This window comes from Neomonachus schauinslandi, chromosome 6 (genome assembly GCF_002201575.2).
Source record: "Neomonachus schauinslandi chromosome 6, ASM220157v2, whole genome shotgun sequence".
NCBI classification, from domain to species: Eukaryota; Metazoa; Chordata; class Mammalia; order Carnivora; family Phocidae; genus Neomonachus; species Neomonachus schauinslandi.
The window spans coordinates 10,606,614-10,616,686 of record NC_058408.1 but is presented as its reverse complement, the minus strand read 5'-3'; positions in this window follow the sequence as shown (position 1 = coordinate 10,616,686).

The following is a 10,073-nucleotide window of genomic DNA, read 5'->3' as shown; positions in this document are numbered from 1 at the left end:
TGTCCTGAATGTTAAAATGCTGTTCTTTTTTTTAACAGCTAGAATGTCATTTTGTCTTTAATAGTACTTCCTTCCCTTTTTTGTGCCTGAGTAATAGCCTAGATGTGGCTATACCAAAATTTTTTACCATTATTATTTGATGAATGTTTAGGTTGTTTCCACTTTCAGGCCATGAAGAATAATGGTGCTGTGAACATTTCCAAACGACTTTTTTGTGGACATAAGTTTTAATTCTTTTGAGTATATGCCTAGCCATTCAGTTGCTGGGTCATGTGTATGATGAGCACAGGCTCTCAAGAGAAGGGCTTACTCATATATTCTTCTCTTAACGAATCTCAAAAGACAAAAAAAAAAAAAAAAAGATCTTGAACACATACTTCTCTAGGCCTCATCTTCTCAATCGGGAAATTTGCTACTTGCTCATAACACCTTCATGGGAGGGATGTCGGAGTAAATTGAGATGAGTAAAGTGGTACAAATGGCCTCTTGTTCACTCTAAAGATGAGAACTCCCTTCTGAGCACATGTGATGCGTGTTCAGTTATGGCTCAACATTCTGGTCTCTCATGGCCCAAAATAACTGAACAAATCCTCAGGATCTAAAGCTGAATCACCTGTAATGCTGAATATAATGTGTCTGATCCTTCTTCAACATCTACCCTCCAGAATGAGGACTTAACTACAAGTCATGATTACCCACAAAGTCTACAGAGACTTAAAGACAAAGTCTGGCACAATCCAGCTGAAGCAAGTGAACATTCTTAGGACGGCGCATCTCGTTCTCAGATGCCGGGTGCTCCAGGGTCCTGGGATTACAAACATTTTTGAGCCACTTTCCAAGGGAGGACTATTGAAGCTCCAAGTAACAGGAACCACTCAGGCCAAGCTTAAGCCATAAAAGGGGAAACTAGCCTAGTGAGGATTAACTTATACCTCGGAGAAGCCAAGGAAAGAGAAGCCTGGCCTGAGGGAAGGGATGAGAACCGTGAGCTGGCCTCTCCCTTACCTTCTCAGCTCCGCTCCTTCAGAATCCCTGTTTTCATTTTATTTTCCTCCCACATGTCATAGACACCAACATCTCATACGTTCACATAGTATGTGTCCAGCTGCCTGGAGAGGAACTGACTGCCCATCACTCACCTAATTCTAAATGCCTACAGATCTGATTCCAAAATCCCATCTTGCTCTCGTCCCCACTCCCCATCCAGTGAACAGTGACCCAAAGCAAAGTGACATGCTCCAGATGGTGCTCCCACCATGTGATCCGGAGGAAGAGGCGGTCCCCAGAACACAGTGCATGTATTGCAAGGCAGATTGCTGGCCAGACAAAACAACCCGGTAAGAGACCACAACTGTTTTCAAGTATGACTTTACTGTTTGCACACAGAGCATCCCCTGGTGTCAAGAAGCCTCATAAAAGCAGCATTGGGTCAGAGAGTCACTTATCTGGGTTGCATTCGCTGGATGCTGTCATCTTAACTACAGTGGTCAATGTGGTCCACATGGACCAATTATCTATGTCAGTACCTCCCAAGGTTGTTTATGTTCGGGGCTTTATGCCGGCAACAGGATGATATGAGGAAAATAGCTAAAAACACACTATGATAAGAGAAGAGTGGGTAACAAAAATCTGACTTGGAGAATCTTTACAGGCCACCTTCAGGCCCCACTCAAGCTCCCCCAAATAGATGTGCAATCTAAGTAAAAACCTTATGTTTATAATGCAAGTGTAGCCTCAGCTTAAGGGTCCCAGCTAGCCACCTCCATCCAGATTGCCAACATTAAGTCTTCCTAGATTTCAATTCTAGAGCCACTTCTGTGTTCAGGTAACTCTACTATAATTACATTCACTCAATAACACTTTAAATACCATTTTGGGATAATTTCCAATTACGTCTAGCTAAGGAACATGGGAAGATCTTTAGCCAGTTCAGTTGGGAAATTCTTTCCTGCTCTCATCCAGACATTGCAGTACTGAGATTTTCTTAATCCTTTCCTAGGGGCCCCTGCTAGCCTTGCCCTTTGCAGTTCCATCCAGAATATTTTTTGCCTGTGTCTGATCCTCGCCCTCGGGCTCCAAACCCAAGGTTAACTTTGAGCCAGCACAGAAAGAGAATCTCCATCAGAGGTGTGGTTAAGGAGGTTGGGGTTTTCAGCAAACTCAGCAAACCACGGGTTGCCAGTTCTTTATTTAAAATCAGAGAAAGCGTATTCTCTCCTATTTAAATAACATTTAGCTTTCTCTCTTTTCATTGGGGATATGCTACTATTTCTAGCTGGGTGCCCCAATCACCTTTTGAAGCCCTAGGGTCAGTGGAGATATCTTATTACATTCTCAGTAATGGGCAGAGAAACCCTCAGATTGGTAAAATCTGGGTCCCCCCTCCCCATGCTGCAGAAGCATGAAGGCCTAGAAATTTCCTATATCCTTCTGTGACACTCCCCCGGCAGACGAGAGCAGCCTGGCAGTTTATCCTGTAATTTTTTCCTGTGCATTCACATGTGGCCTATACTTACATCTCAGATGGCACATTCTTTTTCCTCATTAAGCTGGAAGAAAACACTGCAATAAAGTAGAAAGTGAATGCCAATCAATTACAGTGCTTTGGACAGCTACTGGCTGGAAGGCAGAACGGTGGATCATCTGTCCCTTCCTTCTCTTAATCCTCCATTTTTCAGTCTGTCTACATCTAGCCAATACATTCCATCCTCCCTACACAAATCTAAAGGGAAAATGAAATGGGGAAACTTTCCTTTGGAATGCCAAACAGCTTTTGGCATCCTTTTCCCCAAATGTCTCAAGGTCTTTTGGCAAAAAGAGTTTTGCATTCAAAACCTTTGGCATGGTGGTATCCTGGTCTGGGATCCCTATGCTTGTCTGTACCGTGCTTCCTAATTTCCTGTTGGGAAGAGCTGTGAAATGCTCTTTATTAAGTAACGGCCCCAATTCTGCAGCCCTCGCACCACCCCACCACTAGAAGATCACTAGTATTTCAAGGCTGGTTACCATGAAGCCTGCCCATTGTCACAGGTATAGAAAAACCTGGGTTTATTTGCAAGGAAAAGATACTTTGTTTCCATTATCCTATATTATTAAGAGGGTTGTTACAAAGGTGAGTATGGACCCCCAAATGATACAATACTTCACAACCCTCCTTTCACTTACTTGGTAAGAAGTGTTCATTGTTATCTTAGGGCTGATGCGCACTTGGTCAGAGGTGGGGGGTTGATGAGAGACTGAAGGACAGTGATGACAGTGACATTTGCCTTCTCCTTCCTTTTCAAAGTAACAACACCTAAGGAATGTAAAACAAACCCCGGCTCTTATTTGATGCCACCAATGACTCAACCAAATACCTCTCCAGAGACCCAGGCAACTTTGTACGTTTCTTTGTGATGGCTTTATTGACCCCAGTTTTGCCTATAAATGTAAGAATCCATTTGAGGACAGTGGGCTCTAATTGCTCCAGTAAACATGGCTCAGGCTGCTTTTTCTTTTTTTTTTGTTATTTTTTTTTTTAAAGATTCTATTTATTTATTTGAGACAGAGAGAATGAGAGAGACAGAGAGCACATGAGAGGGGGGAGGGCCAGAGGGAGAAGCAGGCTCCCCGCCAAGCAGGGAGCCCGATGCGGGACTCGATCGCGGGACTCCAGGATCATGACCTGAGCCGAAGGCAGTCGCTTAACCAACTGAGCCACCCAGGCGCCCCAGGCTGCTTTTTCTAAGTCATCCCTTGCATAGATTCCACAGAGCAGCTCCGTGTTGAATTAAACTCTTCTCTCAAATGAGGCTATTGCCCTCAAATGCATCCCGATCAAATCATGTGCGTTTGTGCATGCTGTATGTGCTTTTCACATTTTCTTTGTATGGGAACATGGAGACAGAGAGAGAGAAAAAACAAGATGTTGAAAGCAAGAAATTAAATGGAATGGTTTAAATAAATCATATTAAGTGTCATTATAATGTATCTCAGTCACTTTATAGTCCTAAAGCAGTGCCTGGCGCATAGTGGCCACTGAGTGCTTACTGAATGAATGCATGAGATGCCCAAGCAATCAATAATCAGGGAGGTGGGTTTAGCCTTGTGTAACATCCAATGGACAGAAATAGAGAGAAAAAGGAGCTCTGATGTAGAAATCTTACATTCCAAAAAAGGGGGGGAAATTCCTTAATGTCGAAATATTATTCTAAAGAGATGGAGAAAAAGTGGGAAGCTCTTCTTTGGAATTCAACACTCTTTCAGTATGCGTTCACCTGAATGGCTTGCTGACTATGAAATACCAGTGTAGAGAAAAATGCTAAAGCACTGCCCCTTCTGTCTCCACAATAGGAAGAGTCCTTGTACTTGGCCCCTGCTGTCTTTTCGTCTCCTGGGTGGGGCAGCTCCTACAAGGCAAGATGAGGAAATGTTCAGCTCCCCAGGTCACCAGGCAGAATTCTGGGCTCTGATTGGCCTGCCCTCTCCTTCCCATTCCCAAACTCAGTCTTGGATTTTCTAGGATTCTGTAAATGCCTCTTTTGGATGAATTAACCTCAAATCCCTTAAAGATATGTACTCAAATTTCTATTAATTGTGATGGGTCATGCTAAGGAGAATTCACAGACAACAACTTATCTTTGTCTTCATGGCTATAGTAATCTAGTTAGTCATTGAATTTATTCAGCACATATTTATGGGTAATGTACCATATGCAAGGAAATGTGCCAGGCGCTGGGGATAATCTGTGAACAAGCCTCACAGATCATACAGTCGACTAGGGGATATAGACAAGCAAAGTGGCTATTAGAAAGCAGAGTGATAAGGCTGTAAGTACAATGTGAGGATATTAGAGAGGCGTACGATATAGATTTCAGAAGACCGGGGAGGGCTTCCTGGAGGAAGAGACATCTGAATTGAAACCTGACAGACAAGGAGAACATGGAGAAGAGGGTTCCAACAGGAGGAAAAAGTTTGTGTAGAGATAAGGAACTCCATGCCGGTAAGGCGTGGGCTCTGATGAGTATGGATGGGAGAGGAGAAGGTAAGGGTGGGAAGGTGAGGACAAGAGATGAAGCCAGAAGGAAAGAGGGAAAATCAGACCCTGGATCATGAATATTGGCATCAGGGTTCCCAGCAATGGCCACCCTTTTGGAAACTTCTCAAACCCTGACCTAGAGTCAAGTATGTGCACCTGCGCACCCAGTTAAGTTTGCAGGCTTGGCCCCCAGCCCTTCCCAGGAACATTCTCCATCTTAAAGGCAATCAGCACTGTATAGACGCAATGAAATAACACTGTTTTTCTAAATGTTCTCTTTTCTTGAACATACCATTCATTCAATTTTAGATTCTAGCTAAACCTCTGGGGAGTAGAATGGAGGTATGGCTTCTCAGCTCAGACTTAAAGTGGAGCTTCAGGCCTAGAATGAGCATGTTTCTTGAGCTAAAAGGGAGGAGGCCCAGGTGAAGGCTGTCACCTGGGGTGTGCCCAGGGGTGGAGACCAGGAGAATCGCCATGACAGCGCACCACCCTCCCCAACCCCCAAGCGCCACTTGGAGCTGTTGGGAGAAGTGCAGATTTCTTCCTTACATGAGACCTCTTTATTTTTCACTTTTTATATAAAGTTATATATAGTATATAAAATTATATGTACAATAATATACTATATATACAGGCAAAATTTTAATCAATGGTGAATCTGGCAAAGAACATATGAAAGTACTTGCAACTTTTCTGTAAATATGAAAATATGTCACAATAAAGTAAAAAGGGGAGAGTATCCCATCCTCCACTCGGTGCCACTCCCTGAAGGCTTCTCATCCTCAGCTCCTCTCTTCGGGGAAAATTGGGGCTTGAAATCTGCCCAAAGATCCCTTTACCTCCATTGGTGTTTGCTCTTTTTCATTCTTCCTGAGGCCTTGGAAACCTAGACTGTGGTCCCCAAAGCACAGGACTGTTCATCCTCATAAGTCATCCTGGGCCTGAATTCCTGGGGGGAGCTGTGAGCTTGTCTCCTCCCAGAAGCTGCATCCTACAGGGACCTGAATGGTACCTCCCCACACAGATAGCAGACCCCAACCTCTGGAAACTGTGAATGTTGTGTCATAGGGTAAAGTGTTTGTAGATGCGATTAAATTAAGGCTCTTGCGATGAGAAGATTATTCTGGATTGTCCAGGTGGACCTACATGCCTTCGCAAGTGTTTCTGTAAGAGCGAGGCAGAGGGAAATTAGACTCACATGGAGGAAAAGGTGATGAGGACACTGGGGAGTGATATAGCCACAAGCCAAGGAATGCCGGCAGCCACCAAAGGCCACCAGAGGCTGGAAAAAGCAAGGGATGGATTTTTCCCTGAGGGACTTCCGAGATTGTGTAGTCCTATCGACACCTCGATTTTGGATTTCTGGCCTCCAGAACTGTGAGAAAATAAATTTCTGTTGCTTTCAGCCACCACAATGTTACTAATTGGTTATAGCAGCCATAGGAAAGCAATACTTCTTAAACATTTGTGGAGGAGGAATATTGAGATTAATGGCCAAAAATGGATATACAGCTCTTCCCATGGGAATCTGCACTTTAATAAGTCCTGACAATAAAACCTTAGGCATCCCACAAGGCCACAGTGCTCTGGTCATGGAGGGTGATGTTCTGAGAGAGTCAAGGGCAGGCAGTACTGAAATGGACCTCACCAGTACTCCAGAGGGCCCACCTTGTTCAAAGCCTCAGAAGATCAGTACCAACCACCACCGATGGAATTCAAGATTTTAAACTGAGACAATAGAAGAGTTGGAGTAACCGGTATGTTCCTCCCTTTTCATGTTATTCACTGATCCCCCACCCCTTGGTTTCTCCTTTGACTCACTAATCCAGTTATCCAAGTATTGGAGGAAGCCAACATATTTTGACATGGGAGAAGGCTAAGCACTGAGTTTAAAGAGCAAGGCTTTGGGAAATGCAAATGGAGCTTCCAGTGCTATCCCCCGTCACTCTCCACAACCCTGACCTAGTGAGGTTCTAGACTGTGCAGAGCCTCCATTTATCAAAAACATAGGGACAATGCTGCCTACCTTCAGGGAAGTGATGAGGGCTGAATGAGACAGTGTATGTAAAGGACTGGACACAGTGTTTAGGCAGATGGAGTTCTTAGTAACTTCCAACTATCACCATAGAGTGCCTCCTGTCATCTAGAACTAGACTCTTTCCATTTATTTCTTAGTTGATTTATCAGGCATTGCAGGTGCCATTCCTCTGGAGTTCACAAGAGGTAGACAGCAGACACCTGAACTGCTAAATTATAATCCAGTGATGCAGTGCAGGATGGCCGTGTGTGCAGCACAGGATGGCAGTGTATACAGCACACCATGGGCACACAAAAATGGAAAAGATGAATATACTTGGGCAATGATCAGGGGAGAGGAAGAGGAGGCTCTGGGAAGGCTCCAAAGGGGTAGTGACTTTGAAGATGGGTCTCGAAGGCATGAAGGACTGGGTCCTGTGGAAGAGAACATAATTGCAAGTGTCCCTGCAGGTCTGTGGTTGTAAGTGGCTTGTCCACATTCATTTGCATCAACTTATGTGTTCTTGGGTAAATCTGTTATTTTTGGTTTTCATCTGTATTTTTTCCTTCCTGATATTGGTTGATAAGTTGAGACAATAACCTAACATTTTTACTAAAGTTATTTATCCTTTCTGAATTTTGATTTTCCTCTATAATGTAAAGAATACCTCAAAGGTTCTGTGTGTGTGTGTGTGTGTGTGTGTGTGTGTATAAACGTAGAAATATCTAACAGTACCTGGAGGCTAATAGATGCTCAAAATTTCACTTATAATCCTCCTCTTTTCTATTTAGCTCTTTTTCCTTTGCCTTTACACCACAGAGGCAGTTGGATATAAAAGACAGTTGATTAGGTTTAATGGTCTGGAACTTGAGGGCAACTTGACTTCCAAATTACTGTTGTCTCCCACAAAGCCTAGCACATACATGGGGCTTTATGAATGGTTAGGGAAGGAAGAGAGGGAGTAGAGGTGGAAGGGGAGAGAGAGAGAGACAGAGGAAGAAAAAGAAAGGAAGGAAGACTGGTCCACATGCTCTGCAAGCTTTATCTCCTTCTCCTCAAGAGAAAGTATAAGATAGCTTAGTATTGTGGAATTAAGGGATTCTTACTTGCACTTTGCTGACTAGGGGTTCTTTATGTGCATTGTCTTATTTAATCCTCACAACATGCCAAAAGTCACAGAGATTGAAATCCCAGTCTGGCTGATTCCAGAGGCTTCTCTTTCCATATATCATCCCAACTATGACTAAGACATTCTATTTCTCTCACAAGGAAACAAGTATCTCCCAGAACGATCAGAGAAAAGATGTGATTTCTTGTCCAAGACCTGTCATTTGCTAACTGTGTGATTTGAGGTACTCACGGACTGTTCTTTGCCAAGCCTCAATTTCCTCTTTTGTATAATGAGAATTGTCAAGTAATGCCTGACGTTGGCAGCCTCACAAGATTGCCATGCAGGTCTGATAGAATGGGTGTGTAAAAGAAAATCACCTTCATAGATTGTAAAGCCATAAACATGCAGGAGCCTATTAAGAAAACATTCATACTAAGGTGTACATGACTGATAACAGATTTTACACTGGGCAGAGACCAAAAGGGCAGAGCAAGGAGAATTGAACAGAGGGATAAGCCTACCAGAGCAAGCTGGGGACGTGTGAAGGACATCTTTCAGCTCTTTCACAGCAGCTCTGAACCCATCCTGCCCAGACCCAGTGTGGTATTCTTCACTTTTCCACATCCTGTTCCTACATTAACCTAAGATTCCAGAATCCATAGACTGCTTCTTACCCCCCAGTACACACCCGCCCCTGGGGAGGAGATCCTTCCTGCTCCAAATAGATACAAAACCACCAGCCCCTAAGCTGGCTGTGGGCTGGCTGAGATCAGGGCTATTCTGGGGCATCCAGTTTGCATGCTGATAGGGGAGGATTAATGAGCCAGTCTGCTCATCCATTGCAATTAGAAACAACACTGGAACTATTCTGGGGCTATTTCTATGCGGAGAACTTGAACTGCTCATCAGCCCTCCTCACTCAGAGACCTGTGGGTAATTAGGGCCGTGTTAAATATAGGAGAATCAGCCCAGAGCCGTCCCCATCTGTGCTGGTGTCTCTGGCGCTGAGGATACACTGTGCCCTCAGCTAGCACTCCGAGAGCAGTAAAAGGGGATTCAACTTCCACCTGGAGGATTTGGGCGTTGCCTAACTGGTCAAAAATGCCCTGGACTTGTAGCCAAACATGGGCTGTCAGATACAATGCAGGAGTGAAAAACCACATCAGCCCCAGGAAAGCATCCTGACATTTATGAGCCCTGATTAGCCAAGCCACAGGTTTGCCACCAGCCCATTAAAAAGGACAACTCTGCTAAGGACAGAGGGCATGGAGGGAGGGCAGCTTGTCTGTCAATCTTGTATTTGCACAAGAACCACTTACAAAACAAATAAACAAACAAACAAATAACTAACAGGGGGTGAGGAAGGATGCCATGGCATGCAATTACAATGACACCCTCCAACTCCAAACAGTTTTGTGGACACGGGGTCATTCATTATAAGGCAGTTTCCCATCCTTGTGAAAGGTATTCTTAAGTAGGAGCTGATAGTACTCTGGACTTGAAACTCCTTAGCACCCATCAAGTTCTGTTCCCATGATATTGATGAGGGGCTGAGAAAGAGCAAGTATCATTAGCTCCATTTCACAGATTTTCTTATCATCTCTATTTTCTAGAAACTGGAGTATGGAGAGTGAAATCACACCTGTTGGCAGAGCCCAAAGTAGGTCCCAAAGAGAGCCATCCCGAGTCCCTGTGCCCACTTGTCTCCATGGTGATGGCCTCTTTGTAAAATGTGTCCTTCGAGGCCTGCTGCCCAGAGCATGGTCCCTGGATCGGCAGGTCTGGAACCCTGGGAAGTGAGGTAAAAATGTAGGATTTCAGGCCTCATCTCTCATCTAGCGAACTGGAACCTGCTTTTGAACAAGGTATTCAGCACATCTGTATGAATATCAAAGCTTGAGCAATTCCCCAGAAAGCTCACCGCA